The sequence below is a fragment of the Leptonotus elevatus genome, chromosome 6 (assembly GCF_054856555.1).
Source record: "Leptonotus elevatus isolate MCC_2025b chromosome 6, RoL_Lele_1.0, whole genome shotgun sequence".
Lineage (NCBI taxonomy): Eukaryota > Metazoa > Chordata > Actinopteri > Syngnathiformes > Syngnathidae > Leptonotus > Leptonotus elevatus.
In genome coordinates this window covers 22,895,619-22,915,307 of record NC_141244.1, presented here as the reverse complement: position 1 = coordinate 22,915,307, position 19,689 = coordinate 22,895,619, and the positions used below count along the sequence as shown (strand labels likewise).

At 43.4% G+C, this 19,689-nt stretch overlaps 1 protein-coding gene and 1 long non-coding RNA gene across 3 annotated transcripts in view; one reads left to right on the top strand and one right to left on the bottom strand.

The window, feature by feature from the left end:
* The window catches only part of LOC147172778 (uncharacterized), an 80,227-nt gene that overhangs the window by 6,125 nt on the left and 54,413 nt on the right, over positions 1 to 19,689 (bottom strand). For both annotated transcript variants that reach the window (XR_015095389.1, XR_015095390.1), the window contains exon 4: positions 520 to 599. This is a non-coding gene — a long non-coding RNA (uncharacterized LOC147172778). The remainder of the gene's footprint in view (positions 1 to 519; positions 600 to 19,689) is intronic.
* iglon5 (IgLON family member 5) overlaps positions 1 to 19,689 on the top strand; it is a 139,008-nt gene that overhangs the window by 77,030 nt on the left and 42,289 nt on the right. The window lies entirely within an intron of this gene.

Sequence of the window (19,689 nt, the reverse complement as noted above, 5' to 3'; positions counted from 1 at the left end):
CACGCGTTCATTCATAAGGTCTCTATCAGAAGAAACACACTTCCACTCTCGCTCACACTTATCCAAGTCAAGCAATGCGGCAGTGATTTTTTTTTCTTCCCAGCGCCCCCCCCCCCCCCCCTCATCGCCCCCACCATTGCTCTCTCTCAATCCCATCCTATACAAGGGTGTTTCCATGGCAACAAGCTCTATTTTTCTGGCATTGACATTTGCAAAAAAAAAAAGTTAGAGGAAGTATGCGAGGCCTCGAGGGGGGGGGGGGGTGGCTTGAGTAGACGTCAGGATGGCAGATTGGCGGGGGGGGGGCGATTCTCGCGAGCGCTCCAGTGACGCCACGCTGGCATGATGAAAGCGCCCGCTGCCAACGTCATGCAAATGGGGCCTTGATGGCGGTTCTTCTTTGTGGCCTGGCATGTTGGTCAAGGGTGCTCGAAGACAAGTGGCTCTTTTCTGGCGTCGCCTTAGAAATCGCCATGTTTACCGCCACCGCCTGTCCTAGCGTGTATTGCATTTGCATACCCAGTACCAGCCGTCTTGACAGCAGTGATCCGGGCTGTCCAAGTGCGTCCTTGGAGTCCGTCGGATCCTCAGCGAGAAACCTGGCGAGAGATGAAACCGAATGGAAATTTCCAAGTGATCCAGTGATCAAAATCAGTTATCATGTTTTTGAAGGAGAAAATATTTGTCGTCAAACAGACTTGCGCACATAAAACACTTCTTGCAAATTAGAAAATTAAACAGCAGCAGATGAAAAAAAACAAAAAACTTTTAAACATTTGCTTATTCTTAAATGAAATAAACCAAAAGCACTTATTTGGATATTAGAAATTCAACAAAAGCAAATTTACTTAGAATTGCATTTTGGGTAGTGATCGCAGTAATCTAAAATAAATCAGAGACACGCCAAAAGCACTTCTTGCACATTAGAAATTAAACAACAGCAAGCAAAATGTATTTTTGAAGTAAATTTTACTCAAATTACTGAGAAAATGTAGGGTGATAATTACAGCAATATTGATATAGTGCAATATTCATTTACCAAAAGCATTTTTTGCACATTAGAAATAAAACAGCAGCAACCAAAACGTGTTTTCACCCATGAAATACCCCAGTGAATTACTTAAAATCACAGTAACACTTTTGTCACATTATAAGTGAAAGAGCAAAAGTTACAATTTATTTCAGGCACACAAGTTTACTGTTAAAAATAAAGTCACATGACAGGAGCACAAAGTTTACTCAAAAGTACTTGGGAATTTTTTTTAAAATTAGAAATGAAGCAGAAACACATTGAAAATTGAACAGAAGAAACCTAGTAATTCTCACATAGACTACAAAATTTCTTTCAAATGGTGTTGAAAAAAAATCACTAATGCATCAATTAAAAATACTTTTTTTTGCACATTAGGAATTAAATGGCATGTCTGGTTCTAAAAACACACACACCCTAATTAAGGTTAAGCGGGTTGGTTGGATAAGGTTATCAATATTACTTTGTTCAATATTGCTAAAATAAATCACAGACACTCAACTGAAAGCACTTTTTGCGCATTAGAAATCGACATGGTAATAGCAAGCGTGTGAAATTTCCAAGCCTTTTATCTGACTATGGGTGCCCATTATGGTAGCGTGTGCTTCGCCTAAAGGGGACAGGCTCCGCTAGCTCAGCTGTAGCATCTGCGAACAAGCCCGAGGCCATTTTCGCACTCTCTCGCAACACTTCATTGCGACAATAACGCGGCTCCTCATTGGGATTCTCGCTTGTGGTTCTCTCTCGTCGCCTTCGCTCGCTATCCGGAGGAGAATGTTCCCGCGGCAAACATCTAAGCGTCTTTATTGGAGGTTGCTTCTCCTTCCCCTCCTTTTCTCGCCTACTTCTTTTTTGCTCCCGTGCGCTTCTATGACTGACACATGACAAGCGGCGTCGCCTGGCATGGAGCTTTAGAGGGTGTTTTTTTGCCCCCTACTCGCTGTATGATCTCAGTGGATTTACACATTTGCAAACACATCTGCTGGCAAGTGTGAGAGCTGTGACGTTTGTGGAGGCTGAGCAGAAGCATGCATTATACAGACAATGGTGTAGTGGTGCACATCGACTTTTCATGGTATGGCATGTCTGTCCATATCTGCTGGCAAGTGTGAGCTGCGACGCTATGAATCACTGGTAGTGTAGTGGTTGAGATAGCTTATTTTTTACTGTAGTTCATTTTAATGCCAACCAGTCCGGTTGCAGAACCCCTGTGGCACTATGAGTCATTGGTGGTATAGTGGTTCACATACATGATTTTTTTTTTTTTTTAATACACTAAGCATTACTGGTATTGTAGTGGTTCACATGGCTCAATTTTCGTTTGTTTGACTGCTAACCATGCCAGGGATGTCTCTACAATTTAGGTCAGTGGTAGTATAGTGGATCAGATAACTGACTATTATTATTCTCATTAGTAATGCAGTAGCTCACATAGCTCACTTTTGTTATTGACTGCTGGCCAGTCAAAGGGCATCTCTATATATTCTCTATGGCACTGTGGGTCATTGGTAGTACGTATAGTGGTCCACATAGCTGACTTACGTACTGCATATAGTTCACAATTTCAGTTCTATTGACTGTCAATCAGTCCTAGGATATCACTACATATCATCTGATGTATGATAATGGTCATTGATAGCGTAGTGAATCACATAGCTGACTGGATCATTGTTGTCTAGTTATTTACATAGCTTACATTTGTGTCTCACTCTACATAGCTGCCGTGGCACCTTGGGTAGTATAGTAGTTTACATAGCTGACTAATATATACTGTATACGCTCTTAATCATTCATGATGTAGTGGTTCACTTTTTGTTCGATTGACTGGTGACCTGTGCAGAGATGTCTCTAAATATTTGGTATGACACTACGGGTCACTGATAGTATAGCGGTCCACCTAGCTGATTCTTGGTTCCATTACTGACCAGTGGCACTATGGGTTATTAGTAGTGTAGTGGTTAACGTATCTAACATATACACTATGGATCATTGGAAATGTTGTGGTTCATATACAACGCAGGTGCCTTTCTCTATACGCTTTGAATCATAGTAATGTAGTTGTTCTCATCGCTCATTTTTAGTTGGATTGATTGTTGCAGATCCACTGTGGCACTATGGGTCTATTAGTATAGTCGTTTGCAAAGCTGGCTAAGAGATTTACTGTATTAATCATTCATAGTGTATTGGTTCACATAGCTGCCATAGATCATTGGCAGTGTAGTGGTTCACATAGATTACATTAAATTTAGACAGTACAGTCCAGGCCGGGGATGTCCCTCAATATCAGCTGGCGCGCGTAAGCTGTGACACATTAGGCCATGTTAGTGTAGTGGTTCACGCAGCTAAGTGAGCCGTAACGTTAGCGAAGGCTGCGCAGAAAATTTGACCCTGAGGATAAGCAGCGAGGATGGATGTTAACAGAAGAGCATCAGTATGTTCCACTCATAAGCAACACGCTGCCAAGCTCTGCCGGTGAAGAAAATGCAAAATTGGAGCTAATAAAGCGAGTTGGAATTCCTGCAGCTGTACAAGTTTGACGAGAGGAAGTTTTGACTGGAGATGTTTTTTTCTCAGAGGACTCAGCGCAAGTGCTGCTGCTGTAAGGCGAATAGTTTGAAATTCTCACATTTATTCAGAAACGTTCAAGCCGTCTCCGATCGACTGCTGTAAATGAGTTTTTCCTTACTTTCCCCCCGAACTGCATTCAGCTCTTAATCCTCCCTCGAGTCTGTCCTTCTTTTCTTCTTTTTCCCATTGCCTTCCCATCTCTGCACTTGTTTACCTTTTTGTTCTCCCTTGATCGGACCCGAGACAAGCCCGAGTTCTCCCGACCTGTTGTCGGTATGTTTCCCCGCCTTGGGTCTTTCCGCTGGAATGAACACATCTGATGATAAATTCCTCCAATTCTCCTGACTTCAGTTTTGGCGAGGCACGCACAGCCAAGCATCAAAAGGTCATCAATTGCGAGCGGTCGCCTTGGCCCAGCTACCTGCCAAGCAAGACTGTAGTTACACCTTCAATCCAAAGTCCACTTGTAAATACGCTAGCCTCAGTGCTGTCGATTATTTTGGTAATTAATTACTGAATGGATAAAAATCATTGAATTAATGCTTATTCCATTGAGATTTAAGGGAAATGGTTGCCATTTCAATCCTAATCTTTCTTGCTGGGGCTGCTTTGCTACATCCGGTATTGTCGATTATTTGGATAATCGGTTGACGGAATAAATTATTATTCCCTTCAGATTAAAGACCAAATGTGAGCAGCTGTGAAGGATACTGGTACGTTGAAATTAGACGTACTGTATTTTAATTTTTTGGGTAAATGCCACAACAAACCTCAAACATGAATGCTAAGACATGTTAGCAAACAGCGCGTCGCCACGGTAACATTTCAAGACAGTCGGACAAAATCTGTAGGAGGAGTTCTTTAACGGGACCTTTATAAAAGGCCAAAAATGGGGCCAAATTTGAAAGAAAATTCAAAATGGCGGACTTCCTGTTAGGGTTAAGTTAGGATTTGTTAGGTTCGTTGCAGAAAAGTTTATGTAGGTCTTGGGCTGTTACATATGCCTTCAAATTTTCATGGATCTTGGTGAAATGTAAAAAAAAATTCACGGAGGTGCTACTGAACCATTTTTTAGTCATCTGTGTTTTTTTTTCCCAATCATTCAATAGGAATTCTTTTTTTTTATGACTTAGCCCTTGCTGTTAAGAAATTCACATTACCGCTGTTGCTTAAAACAAACGGCACCGTTAAACTGTTGGGGGAGCCACGACGCAGAAGATAAATCTACCGTCAACAGGTATGTTTATTATTCTGGGCCACCACATCCTTCCGCTTTCACCAAATTGATTCTTGATATCTTCCCTCGCTCTGGAGCCGCCGCTGACCTGCCAGGGCCGTCTGCGCATCGTCCCCCCTTCATCTCTAATTAAAAAGTTCGCTGATATCAACACAACTCGTGTTCCTCAGGAGCCATTTGGAGTGAGTTCATTAAATCGGGTGTCTCTTTCATAGTATACGCCTCATGCCCGCTAATGGGAAAGCTCTGCCATTAGTCTTCCCCGCATTGTGGAACAAGTCGAGAGGTTGAGGACAAGTTGTCGCCGTGCCTCTTGTTTTTTTTTTTTTTATTGAAATAAATGTGCCTTGAAAGGTTGTGCGCTGTTGAGATTGCGCCACTGCTTAGATTGTTTGGCTCGCAGGGTTGTGTCGCGCAAACCCAATCAATCCTGCTCTTCCCCTTCCACTCGGGGTCTTCATTAAATAAGAGCCGCAGTTGCTTGGGTGGCACCGGGGGGGAGGGGATTCCAGTTGCGTCTCCTGGCGTCTTCAAATTAGATGACCCGGGTTGGATCTGTTGGGTCTGTTTCACCGCCGGGTGGCCGCGGTCGTCTGACTTGTTTACGGCCTAATTTGCTGGGCTGCACGTGGTTAGCCTGGACTCTCTGCACAGAGCCACGGGGTCAGTGGTTAACAGGCGCCATGTGCTATCCAGAACATACACATTTCTCAAGTGAAAGGTGCATTAAGAGCTTGAGGAGACCCATGGGCGTTGGGTGTGGGGGGGGGGGTTATAGGCCTGTGTCAACCAGTTAGAACTGTTTACTTTTGAGGGAGGCCAACGAGGGGAGGAGGTGGCAAGTGTTTGTGTTGCACTCATTAGCTTCCTCTGTGCCTTCTCTACTGCCAGTTATTCGTAATAACAACCACCTTTCACAGCTAATAAAATACAGAACAACTACAAAATACTCCTCAGTCATAGTCCACGCCTTGATATATAATATTTCTTTCACACAGTTTTAGCGTGCGGTATGTACCGGTACTGTACGGTACTACTCACGGGTCATTGACACGTACTACAAAACAAGCTCAACACTGCACACCTGTATGCTCAGACTTCTGACTACGTCTAATATTACAGCAGGCGGCATACATTTGGCCAACGGTCAAGATTTGGACCCTATCGACCAATAGAAAAAAAAATTTTTTTGACGACATTATCGTATCCTCCTCTGTGCGAAAAATTGCTTCCAGCGCTTCCGGAGCAATGCTAATGTTCTCAAGAGTCCACACCAGACTCAAGCTGTGACTGCCTAGCTAGTGCGTTGTAACTAATCATTACCTCCAATGGCGGCAAATAAGATACTTCAAGTCAGATTATCTTGAAAGGACAAGGAGTACCAGGAAAGGATGAAGAACACAAAATGTAGAGAACTGAAACAGCAGATTAATAAGTGCTTAGGTAGCTGTTAGCTCTCGAATGGAGAGTTAAGCGCAATAACAGTCGAGACATTTGTGTTGTTTCCATCCTAACCCATCCCGGTATCAATTTAGCCTGTGCAGAATGCTGTATGGTCACATTTTAACCCAAGGTTTTGTTTTATGCGTACTCCCATCATGTAAATGACGGAGAATAAACTACAAAGCACCATTTGGTTACACAAGCTAGCTAGCATGCGCATGCAATCCACAGTCAACAAAAGGTCAACATGTGTCTTATGATTAGCACTTTGGGCTACCTTTGCTAGTTATTCACTGTAACCACCACCTCGCATGAAAGAAAGAAACAAAGCAACTAGAAATAATCAGTAGACAAAAGAATCTTCAGCACAATTGGTCACATACGTACACAATGTGCATCACATTACTGATGGGAATGCTGGTCTCGCCAGCATTCACATCAAAAATAAAGAGACGATTACAAATAATCCCCAGTCAGGAATGTTCCAGTGCGGCAAGGCTTTAAACTGCTTTGCTTTTGTTGGGAGAAAGAACGCGAAGGCTGTGGATCAATATTAGTTAGCAGTTGTGTGCACATACAATACGAGTCATTAGCGACGTTCGCGTTTGCCAGCATTAACAGAAGCGTGTTTATTTCTGATTTATTCCCGTCGGCTGTGCCACCATGGAGATTTCCATTGAACTCACTCATGTAATTAGCAACGGTGCTATGGAGGACTTCGCATCATCCTCAAAGTGCACAGATGTGTATCCTGTGTATCCCCCCCAACCCCCAACCCCCCGTGGTGTTTCTGCGCCTCCCGTCACCCTCCGTCACTCTGACCAAGCGTGCAAATGGGCAGCCTATCGCCGCCACCGCTCCGTCCCCCGAGCTCGCCCGATTTCTTATTCATGAGCGGAGGTTGCCGCGTTGCCCCTCGTCGCACACTGTGTCACAAACACACCAGAGCCTGTTACTCAACAGAAAAAGCGCTCTGTGCCCGATAAACCTGCCGTGACATTCCTGCCCCTGTTGCCATATCCCGCCTTGGAGAGTGATTAAAAAAAAAAAAAAAAGATACCTGTAAAGGGGCGGCCATAGAGGCAGGGGGACGCCAGACTTGTCTTAAGAAATTGTACTTCCCCTTGACTTTGTTGTGAAAGCGATCTAAGATGAAGATTTATGATGACCGCCGCTACTGTTTTAAGAAAGTGCCAGCAATGACTGATTGCCATTATTTTTATTTTAATATACTGAGCACTGGCAACCTTGTACAACGAGTGTCACCTTGGCGTCCTAAACCAACCTTTAAAACTTGGACCTCCCTTCACTTGACTAGGGAAGACTGTAGCAGGAAGGACTGAAGTCAGTCGCCCGTACTTCAACCTCGGGTAATGAATGGAATGTGGGTAGCTCGACTTGTCCTTGAAAAAAGTAAGCCCATTCACTTTGTATTAAAAGCAAGCGAAAGACAATGACTGAAGGCCTAAAATCAATTGTGTGCTACTTTATTTTAGCAAAGCAATTACCAGTAGCCTTGGGTAATGAATCTAACGTGGGCAGCCAGAACTGTACATTACTGTAATGTATGTACTTCCATTGACGTGGTTTTGGATAGATCTTCTTCAAACTGGCCTGCTTTCTGGCAACACGGGTTGAATAGTAAGGGGGGCAGGTCAGACGGTGTTCCGTGATGTGGTCTGCGGATGGTTGGTCCGATCTTGTAGCCTCGTTTGTTTATAGCAACCCTGGATCGTCCTGTTCTTCTCAGGCGGTTCAGGGTTTTCCTTTGGGTCCATGGTGTTCCTCAGTAAGTGGGATCTGCATATTAACTGGCGAAGGTTCCTTTCGAAGCTTTTCCAACCAGAATTCAAGTCTGGTTTCTTCCCAGGATGTTGTTAGGGGATGTGTAGATTGTGTTGAGGTCTTTGTCTTGCAACTTCCAGTCTGATGTTGGGAGGGGCTGAACCCACAAGGTGTAAGTTGAAAGTTGTTTGTGTCGGTGGGTTTAGGCATTCAGTGATCAGGTGGCAGGTGTTGTTTAGTCTTTGAGCATGTGCTTTCTTTCTATTTTGAAAACAATGAAAGACTGTCAAGATAAAAAAAAACTATTATTTTATTTTAATCAATCCAGTGCCGAAAAGCTGCAATGTAATTTTTTGTAGCAGATGACGGATTGTCCCAAAAAATGGTTATTACCACAGGTGTGTGTTTAAAAAAAAAAATACCATCAGGGTGAAAGCGAGGGCGGTTAGGAGGGAGGTTGTGACGTGCTTGGGCGATGACATGGATCTACAGTTTCATAAAGACGTTTCCCAGGAAACGATGACATCAACAGTATGACATTCAGGATGAAATGTCTATTTTGCACCAAGTCGATACCGTAATAACGTTGCCTTGGATGCTGGGCTTTGCTTAAAGGTCAGGTCATTCCGTGATGCGGGACGAAGGTGTTGACTGGTGCACACGTCGCTGGTACATTTTCTCCCGAACGTAGCAGCACTAATTGTCCTCCCGTGTATCAGCCGCGATAGCTACACTTTGAACCCGTGTCAACGCTCCTATTAACTCACAGGTAATGTGTTGATCGGCTCTCGGGATCCCCTTGAAATGTTCTTGTCGGCGAGGATTAGCTTCTCCCGGGCCACAAGTGTCGCCGTTTTTCCAGCCCCTTTCATCTTCTGAGGATCTCGGCAGCTTCTTTGACAATCAACCGATCCATTAAATTTTCACAATACGCCAGCCGCCGGCTCCCCCGGCGGGGTTTCGACATCCAATCTCTCGTTGCCGGGGCGCCTCCTAAGTGGGGCTCGGTCAATCTCTGAGCACTAACTGGTGAGAAGGAGGACAAATTATCTCCTGATTAAAAATTAATTAAAAGCCATTTAGCTTTTCTCCCTCCCCTTTGCCCTTGTCGCCCTTAACAGAAACAACTTTGCCCTCCAGGTGGGAGGTAGAAGCCACTTTCACATGAACTTTACTTGACCCATTCCACCGATAAATATATTAAAGTCACATCATTTGGAAACAACCGCCAATGTTTTAATGAGTGTCCTACAACGAGGAACTGCTGCAGGTGAGAGAGAGACAATTACTTTGCCATTACTTTGTTTTAATAGACCAAATATTGACAATCTTGTCAGACCACTTTCATAGTTTAATAGTTCATTGAAGTATTTGCAAGTGTTGCAAATATAGATTTTTCGTCAGGGTTTGTTCAAGGTCGCAAAGATGTTCGCCAACAGTTTTAATGGCAGTTGTCCTTGTTGCGACAAGAAAAACCCTTAAAAACTTTTGCCGAATGCCTGACGAACATTTGAAAGTTTGTGTCCTTGAACGAACCCCGATGAGAAACAAACGTTCACCCCTCAGTGAGATACAGGCTATCCGATTTTGACCAATCTGCATCAGTCAAACTTGTTTGGACAAAAATGTTCCTTTTTTTTCTTACGCAAAATTGGAATTATTAGGTAGCAAGTCCTTGTTTTGTTCAAACGAATTAGAGCAATCAAAAGTGTGAAGGAGTTCTAACGGTCAACGGAGATACTCGTTAAAGTGGAAGTCAACCTTAAACATTTCTTGGCAGTAATTTATTACTAGTATAAACATGACATTCTGATTCATATTACATTTGTGGAATATGAGTTATGAAGCAAAATGTAGCCATTTTTAACCATCTCAAGGGGGCGGCCATTTTGCCACTTGCTGTCGACTGAAGATGACATCACAGTTGCTCAGGTCTCAGGTAACAACCAATCACAGCGTCGCTTCAGAAAACAGGTGAGCTGTGATTGGTGGTTGCCTGGCAAAATGGCCGCCCCCTGAGATGGTTAAAAACGGCTGGATTTTGCTGCTTAACTCATATTCCACTAATGCAATATTAACCAGAATACCATATTTAGACCAGTGGGGCTGCATAGAACATATTATTGTCAACAACAAAAAACTGGGGAGTTGACTTCCTCTTTAAAAACAGCATTGTTAAACCTATTTAAATCACTTGTTTGTCAAAACAAATGAAAGGCAATCAAATCCTGACTTGAAGTTCACTGCGCTTGAAGGACAGTTCTGGCAGACAGTGGAGAATATCATTGGACATCAATCAATCCGACAAAGTTATACACAAATTATCATTTGTTATTATTCTCAACCCTGAGCTCAAAACATTACAGTAATCATCTGTTGTTGATATTTGGTTTGGTAAAACAAAGTAAAGGCGATATGCTTTTGTCTCGTGAAGTCTTCCCTCGCATTCTAAACAAAATGGGAGAGAAAGTACAATGCCGATGATGAGTTATTCCATTTCTATTCCACAACAGCAATTATATGTGCTGGCACATACAATGTGCTCTTGCAAAGTTCCCCTTTAATCATGCTAGGATGTCGATACTCGGTTTGTTAACACAAAGGCGGCTTATCTATAACGCGAAGACCTCCTCACTTCCATTGAAAATAAAACGAATGGGGGAGGAAGTGCGCAGTGCTTGAAGGACAGTCCAGGCAGTTAATGGATGTACTTCAAAACATGGCATTATAAAACATGTTTTTCATTGGTTCTTTGCATCTTAACAGTCTCGTACGCCCTTGGAGGCTAATAAGTTATTCAATACATTATTTCCGTTAGGAAAACATGCTCCCTCCTCTTCCCTCTTACCTTGTGTAAGATAGCGAAACCGACCTAGTGGCAAAAGGGAGCTGTTACTTCAGCGTGTGTGCTTGTGGTCATGCCAAGTTTGCTGCTCTGCCTTAATGACCCGTGCCGCACCCCCAAGAGTCCGGGGGGCTGTCAGGCCACCTTGACTAACGGCCCAGCCCCGTGATTGCCTTCTGACAACAGCCAAGTCAACACACACACATGCATGTGAAAAAACACACACACACGCGCCGCTGCTGCTGCTGCTTAGAGACCTCTAAATGTGTTTACGTGGCTGCGGATGCCTGCCCTGAGATTTACATATTACGTATGTAGAAGTCTGCAACATGGCCGTTCGGGCTAAAAGCATCTTACGCGGCAAGATGAGATTGATTTATTTTTTTTTATTTTTTTTTTTGTGTAGCGAGAGGGAACATGAATTGTGGAAGGGGAGCCCCCAGGCAGCCCCCTCCAACCCCATCAGGACTCCCTTTCTTCCTATTACGCACATGTCCGGTGGTCTCAAAGTGTCCATCAACTGGAGAATTTATGAGAGCCGGATTTTTTATTTTTTTTACAAAACAAACACGGTTGGCTACGCTCTGATTTGTAATGTGCTTGGCCTGCTGCCAGTTTGTTTCGCCTAATGCAGGAAAATATTTTCTCTGGCAGTTAGAAAAAAACCCTGACACTAGTTTCACCGATTAATACAAAATTGAACAGGAATTCTGCTATTTTGGTTTGAATCAGCATTTTTTTTTTTTTTTTTACCACAGTTTCCTACAAGGGAATTTTCCCAAATGAGCCTCAATTTTGAGCAGGTATCCTAAATGGATGGGTGGTGCTAAATAGTAAAGAAATAAAATATTTTACTCCATCTAACGTGGGAGGAGCACGGTGTCAAAGTTTGAGGATAATTTCTTGGCTTCTCATTTAAGTTTCCAAAAATTAGCGGCAGTTTGACCCACAGACACAAATCGGGTGGACGTCTCTCAGGACAGAACGTACGAAGAAGTCTCAAAAACCCATGCCTGAAATTGAACAGGAAGTCAGCCATTTTTGGGTGAATTTCGCGGCTTGTACTTTGACGAACCCTAACTAGGGAATAGGAATACAACTAACTCGGAAATTCAACCTAACAATCCCCATTTGGAAGCTTATAACTTTGACAAGTGGTTGATGCTAAATTGAGAAAAAACAGTGTCAACTTTTGAAGATAATTTCTAGGATTCCTAGACAAAAATGTCCCAAGGACCAATCGCCCCCCACCCATCCCACAACGCCGCCCCCTCCCGACACCTGTTTGACCTGTCTATACAAAATTGGTTGGGCATGTCTAACAAAAAAAAAAATACATTTGTCTACCGTGATGTCATAAACCACTGGTTCTCAACCCCCGGTCCTCGAGTACCCCTATCCAGCCTGTTTTTCCCATGTCTCCCTTAGCCAACACAGCTGAGGATCGTTATCAGGTTTCATGCAGAGCTTGCTAATTAATTAGCTGATCGTTTGAAACACCTGTGTTGACTGTGGGAGACATGGAAAACAGGCTGGAGAAGGGTACTCAAGGACCGCGGTTGAGAACCGTGATCACGTACGACAGTTTTACAGTCTGATTTTCTGTCAATTCCCAAATCAACTTGGCTTTAACCTTCACGGCCATCAAATTAGCTCCCATTGAATGCGGCATCTCAAGATTGCGCTTGTTCAACGCGAGGGTGAGGAGTACTGCGATGCGACGGCGAGCGAAGAGAAACGGATTAGGACGCTCGTGTCGATTCATCAAGAGGAAAAGAACGAGCGAACCAAATGGAAAAAAAAAGTGCTCTTTGATAGCGCCGCAGTGGGCGAGAGGCGCAAAGATGGAACGAATGCGCCGGCGAAATTGAAGCGGAGAGAGTCCACCGCAGATGTATGGTTGCAGGCTTCAATCCATTATTAACGGCATGCAGATTAGCAGCTGTAGCGGCGACAAACGATGAAGGCTGTCACTTTTTTTCCGTCTCCTCCTCTCGCTCACCTGCTTTCCGGGCATGATGGAGCGCATGGAAAGAGGATGGCGTGCGGTGACGGGAGATAAATTGGATTGGTGGGGAAAAAAAAAAAAAGTTGCATCTAACTTGTTTTGTGCTTTGTTTATACCTCCAGCAGGGGAGACAGAAGTGTTAGCGGAGAGCGCTGCGATGCGCTCTTATTGCGAAAAGAGCAATAAAGCGTGATCATTAGGCTGCTCGCAAGATGGATGGCGCTCAGCTGGAGTTGGCTGCAGCGCGTCGTGATGTGACAGATGTGCGGCGAGACATACAGTTGTCTAATCATCGCGCAGCAGCGTTCAATAAGCGTGGCCTTTGGACTCACTCTTTCATGGCGAAGCCGCGAAATAATCATCACATTTTGGCGCCGTGCTAATCCCCGCCGTTAGATATTATACGTAAAGAAGCGTCGCAATTTAGCGGCGTTCCACACCTGTTTCCAATGCCGGCTCGTTTAACAGAATTCCCTAGAGGGAGTTTGTCAAAGTGCAAGCTGTGGAGTTGACCCAAAATGACCGCTTCAAATCAATTTTGGGTAAGAGCTTTTAAAAAAAAAAAAATCATGCAGCCTATTGTGATAGACGTGGCTGACAAATGTTCTGTTGAACAGTTGAATTAGTGTCAAACTTTACGATGATCCTTGAAATTACCATAGAATTTCTCCGTCCACATTTGATCTTGAGCCATTTAGCATTGCCCATCTGTCAACCTGCTATCGATTGGACGAATTCCCTCGTCGGAGTTTGTCAAAGTTCGAGCCCGGAATTCATCCAAAATGGCCGCTTCAAAACAAAATGGCCAACTTCCTGTTAAATTAGTTTTAATTTAGTGCATCTTGCTATGATAGACATGTCCAACTAACTTCATTTTTGACGGGTGAAACTGGTGTTTCCGAAAATAATGAAATCATCGAGCTTTTTCATCTGGCTCCTCCCATATTCTGGGTGAAAAGCTTGGTCATTTATCCTCACCCATCTTTCTTGGCTCAGGCCTTTGTGTGGAGTTTGCACGCATTTTATCTTTGCCTGTGTTCTCTCGGGACTCCGGCTTCCTCCCTCGTTCCCAAAACATGCTTCAATAGAAGTATTCTAGTGATGCTTGTTTGTTTATATGTGCCCTGGGATTGACTGGCGCAACGTTCAGGTGTATCCCGCCTCTTGTCCAAAGTCAGCTTGGATAGACTCCAGATCACCCATAGGACCCTAATAAGGACATGGATGGATGGATGGATGGATGGGAACTGTCAACCACTTCCCAATGCACATCACCACAACCTCCAGCGCTTGAGAGGAACTTGACAAGGACGTTTTTTTTTTGCCCCTGATGGAGGTCCGCGCTCCACTGTGTGTCATTCACACTTCTCCCCCGGCCAATCAATGTTAAGACATCAACATCAGCGCTGCAAACTGCAATTGGTATTTTGCATTGTCTTTCTGACATTTTGCGAAAGAAGTAATTAATTGGTGCATCACAGGGCGTGTGGCCCGAAATCCATAAACGCCGCCCCCACTGTCGTCATTCATTGCATCGCAGACACTTCTACTGCATTTTCATCCCCGGGATGAGGCGCATTGATTTTCTTTTCTTTTTTTTCTCTCCCTGTCTTTGATTGAGTGTAGCCGACATTAGCGCCGCTTATTCTCATGACGACGTCGCACAGAGGCCATTGAAATGTTAATTGAGCTTCCTCTGGTTTTCATTTGACTTTTTATGCAATGACTGTCATTCATGTCACTCACTAGACTTATCAGAACGCTTGCTAAAAAAAAAAGAAGCAGGTGTAAATATTGTGAGGGTGGTGTTTATTTGCGAAGAGAAGCATAAGTTGGAGGGCGGGTGGGGGGTGAAAGTTAGCCCGGCCTCAAAGTGTATCAACTCCCACGAGCGCGTCAGCTTGGGTCAACACAATTAACCTAAAGACGGGAACTATACACACTGTAGCTCACTATAGAGGTTATCGTAAAACAGCGTGAAGTGCTTCTATTTCGGCATGTTAAATCTCTCCGCAATTCATAAATCATTCAGTATAACCTCAGGCTATTCTGAACGTAAAGGAACACTGGCAGAAGAAACGCAAAATATGCACATGGAGATAAAACAGCAAGAGTATCATGGCTCCATATTAGAGCCCATCATTTTGTACTAAAATCAAATTTTTTTAAGTTGATTTATTTTGGGGGTTTGTCGGCTTATTTGTCAGTTCATTGGTTATTGGTTGGTTGGTAGGTCCAGCAGTTTGTTGAGTGGTTGGTTGTTTGGTTGCTCAGTCATCTAGTCCGTTGGTTGGTTGGTCCAATAGTCTGTTCAGTTAACTCATTCACTGCCATTGACGGCTATTGACGTCCAAAATTCATTTGAACCATTTCTATTAGTTGCACATTTTTCCACTTTTGTTAACAAGAGTGTGATGACCTAGAATTGTTTTATTGTACATTTAGAACAGATATAAAATTTGTGATTATTCGTGAGTTAACTATTGAAGTCATGCGATTAATTACAATAAAAAATGTAATCGTCTGACGCCCCTAATTGTTAATAATCTTTCCTTTTCTTTTCTTTTATTAGGGGCATCATGCGATTATTATTATTTTTTTAAATTATAAGTAATCACATGACTTCACTAGTTAACTCAAGATTAATCACAAATGTTATATCTGTTCTAAATGTACAATGCTTTTTTTTTCTAGGTTTTCATACTCTTGTTAACAAAAGTGTGTGTGTGTGTGGGGGGGGGGGGGGTAAAAGTACTAGAAATAGTTTCAATGAATTTTTGACGTCTATAGCCGTCAATGGCAGTGAATGAGTTAATTGCTTGGCTGTTTGGTTTGGCCTGTTAGTGAAATAGTTGGTTTGTTGGACAGTTGTTTTATTGGTCCATTTGTTAGTTATTTGCTTGGCTGGGTGTTTGATTAGTTGGTTTCTTTGTTGGTCAATTTATTAGTGATCCATCTGTCTGTCAGTCATTTAGTCCTTTGTATGGTCAGTTGGTTGATCATTTAGTTAGTTGATCAATCAACTGGTTGTTTGGTAGGTTGATTGGGTGATCGGTAATTTGGTCGGTCAGTCAGTCGTTCAGGTTATTGATTGGCTAGTTGATTGGTCCATTACTAAGTTGTTTGTTTGCTCTGCCAGTCAGTTATTTGATATGTTAGTTGTTTGGATGAGTGGCCGGGCGATTGGTTGGTCTGGCGGCTTGTTGGTCTTAAGTCAAATAGTGTCATAGGTTGGTTGATCATTTGGTCAGTCAGTCGGTTGTTTCGATGATCTTTTGTTCAGTTGTTTGGCCTGTCGCCTGGTTCATCGGTCAGACGTTAAAAGCATCCGATCTGCAAAACTGACTGTCCAAAATGACATTTGACCGCATTATCATTTGCCTGTTTTTCAAAATCAATTATGTCTTTGACAGACATCCCTCAGTCCAATTTTACACATCCTTAAGGAATTGCAACCTGTGTCGCACTGATAAGACCCAAACTGTAATGGGATAGGGATGGTCTCAAATGTATTCTTTAATGTTCCTCGCTGGAATATAGCAATGACTGCGGTGTCATCGCCGGCCATAACAAGAGCACATTACAATTTGAAACCCGGCAGAATGCTCCTTTAAAAAATGCATAGGGAGAATTTATAGTGCGGGAGAGTAAATGCTTCCTAATGGAATCTCCCATTAAAAGCTCTCCAGCTCTTAGCAGTGAAGTAAGGTAGGAATTATTCGAGCATTCACTTCTGTAAGCACCCCCACCCCCTTTACACCCCCCCTTTATTTTTTTGTTTGTCCCAAAGACAAGGTTAGGGGCTTCTGCTTGTTGCCTGAGGCATATCGTGCAGATGAAGTGACACGAGACAAGGATTTGCTATCAAGTGGAGAGCCACAGAGTAAAGCAACAGTGGATATAAAAAGTCTACACACCCCTTGTTTAAATGCCAGGTATTTGCGATATTAAAAAAATGGCACCAAGATAAATAATTTCGCACGTTTTTTACACTATTAATGTGATCTATAACCTGAACAACTCATTTAGAAAATGGATATTTAACAGAGGGAAAGTAAAAGTAAACAACTGAGATAATGCGGTTGCACAAGTGAGCACACCCTCACAACTGGGGTTGCGGCTGAGTTCAGAATTAACCAATCAAATAGGTCACAATAATGGCGGGAAAAAGTTTATAACTATTTTATCTACCTTTTTCTATGAGTGTTGGGTGTGCAGACTTTTTATATCCACTGCATTTACCGTGCGGCGGGTTAAGGTATTAAAAGCGTTGGCGCACCTTCTCTGCTTGCCGGTCTGTACGCCGCGGTGAGGTGAAGGTGAGGGCAGTTTATATTCTTGTGTATGAGGGTGACAGACAGTAAATGCGTATTTTGGCCGAGAGGAGATTGAGCGCAATAGTTTGACACTAAAACGTGGAAAAGGGAGCAAATACGAAGTATGGCCTTTCAGTCTTGTTGCTGACAATCTGCACGATTTTTAAGTGTTTCCTAGAAACTACAAACTGCTAGAAATAAGGTCTTATCTTATTTATTGGCGATTCTTTCATGAACCACATAGAACAGGGTTCGCCAATTCCGGTCCTTGAGGTCCGGAGTCCTGCAGGTTTGAGATGTTTCCGCACTCCTGATTCATATGATCAGCATGCCTGATAACGATCCTGATCTTTAGTATCAGGTGTGTTGGTATCTAAAACCTGCAGGACTCCGGAACCTGGAGGACTGGAATTGTTGAACCATGATATAGAATATTCAATTTTTCAGAGTATAATATTAACATTTTGTCTTTTTTTGGGGGGGGGGGGGATCAGTCGGTTGATTGGTTGGGACACCGGTGGCTTGCTTGGTCATTTAGTCAATGAGTTGGTTGCTTGTCCAGTCAGTTGTTTTACCAGTTGGTTGATTTGGTTGATTTGGTTGTTCAGTTGCAAAGAGAATAAATCTGTCCAGCTCGGCTACAACAATCAAGACGATAAGAGCCACAGAGATCTCTGCCAAGTATCTTCCAGATGATGAAGTATCTCCTCTCTGATTCATGTCTGCGGCAGTGTGGACTTGTGTACTGAATTTCCAACGACCTAATTAGACTCCAAACCCCCAGAATATATTCTTGCTATCTTTTCTACTGTTGGGAACAATTGTAGTTTTTTTAAAATTTTATTCCTAACATAATCTGCAGCGACATGTGACAAGAAAAATCAGCGAGCAGATGAAAACTTAAACTCTATTCGAACCCACCAAAATGGTAGATTTACGCATCCAACAGGAAGCTCTCGTTGCTTTCTCCGCCTGCTTTCGCCAAAAATCCTCCGCCATCTGTTCGCCACTCACCAGCCGTCCCAACATCCTCCCCTCGAGTTCAGACTCCCCCAGACCGTCTGTCAAGCTCCTTACCCTTCCCACGAAGCCCCCATCCCCTCCACCGCCGCCATCCATCATGGCGCACTGACTCATGATTCCCGAGTGGGGGCTGCCAGGCGACAGGGATCATGCAGCTTTGTGGAACCGGTGCTCAGATAAGCTGCTGAATTAGCGGATGGAGGAGATGAGCGCTGGCATTGCGAAAGGAGCGCAGAGGATAAGAGGAAAGGGGCTGCGATCAAAATGCATAAAAAAAAGAGCTGTAAAAAAATACGAGGTGAGGAAAGTAACAGGATATTTTAGCGAAAGTAGAGTGAGAAGAAATAAAGTCGGCACCAGGTTTGTGTTTGATGTCACAATTACAACTCAATTGGAAAAAGAAACAAAATATTTTTGGATAGAGAGAGAAAACATTTGGCCAGGGAGGTTGTGAACAAAAGTGGATTTGTTGGTGAGTTGGTCTGCAATTTTGCTGATTGGTAGATTTGTTGATCTATCGGTTGGTTGGTCAGTTGGACAGTCGGTTGGTTTAAAAAAAAAGAAAAGAAAAGAAGGTTTGGCCTTTCGGTCGTTCAGTTGTTTGTTTGGTTGGTCCATCAGTATATTGGTTGATTGTTCAGTAGTTTGGTCACTTGGTTTATTAACAGGTCAGTCGGTCCATCTCTAGTTTGGTTAGTTTTGTTAGTTAGCTTTTTAGTCATAGTTTGTCGTTTGCTCTGTCGATTGGTTTGTTGTTCCATCAGTAAATTTTGGGGTTGTTTGGTTAGTTAATGGTTTGTCGTTTGGTCGGTCATTTTGTGAGTTGGCGGACCAGTCCATCAGGAATTGATTTGTTGGTAGCCGTCATTTAGTCCAGTGGTTCTCAACCGCGGTCCTCGAGCACCCCTACCCAGCCTATGTCTCCCACAGCCATCACAGGTGTTTCAAACAATCAACAAGCCCTGTATGAAGCCCGATAATGATCCTTAGCTGTGTTGGCTGAGGGAGACATGGAAAACAGGCTGGATAGGGGGACTCGAGGACCAGGGTTGAGAACCAGTGATTTAGTCATCGTTTGGTTGGTTGGTCAGGTGGTCCATGTGTTGATTGATTGGTTGGTTTACCGCATCAGTGGCTCAGTTGGTCATTTGGTCAGTGAGTTCATTGGTGGGTTGGTCGAGCCTTTGGTTGATTGGTTGGTCCATCAGTCAGTTAGTTGGTTGTTTGGTCAACCAGTTGTTTGGGCAGTTGGTTTGTTGATCAGTCAGTGAGTAAGTTTGTTGATCGTTGGTTTGGTCAAGGGTTTGGTTGGTTGGTTGGTTGGTTGATGGTCCATCAGTGAGTTGGTTGGTCTGTTAGTTACTTTATCTCGATCTGTTTGACTGGTTAGGTTGTTGGTTGGTCAGCTGCGGAGTCTGTTGATTAGCCAGTTGG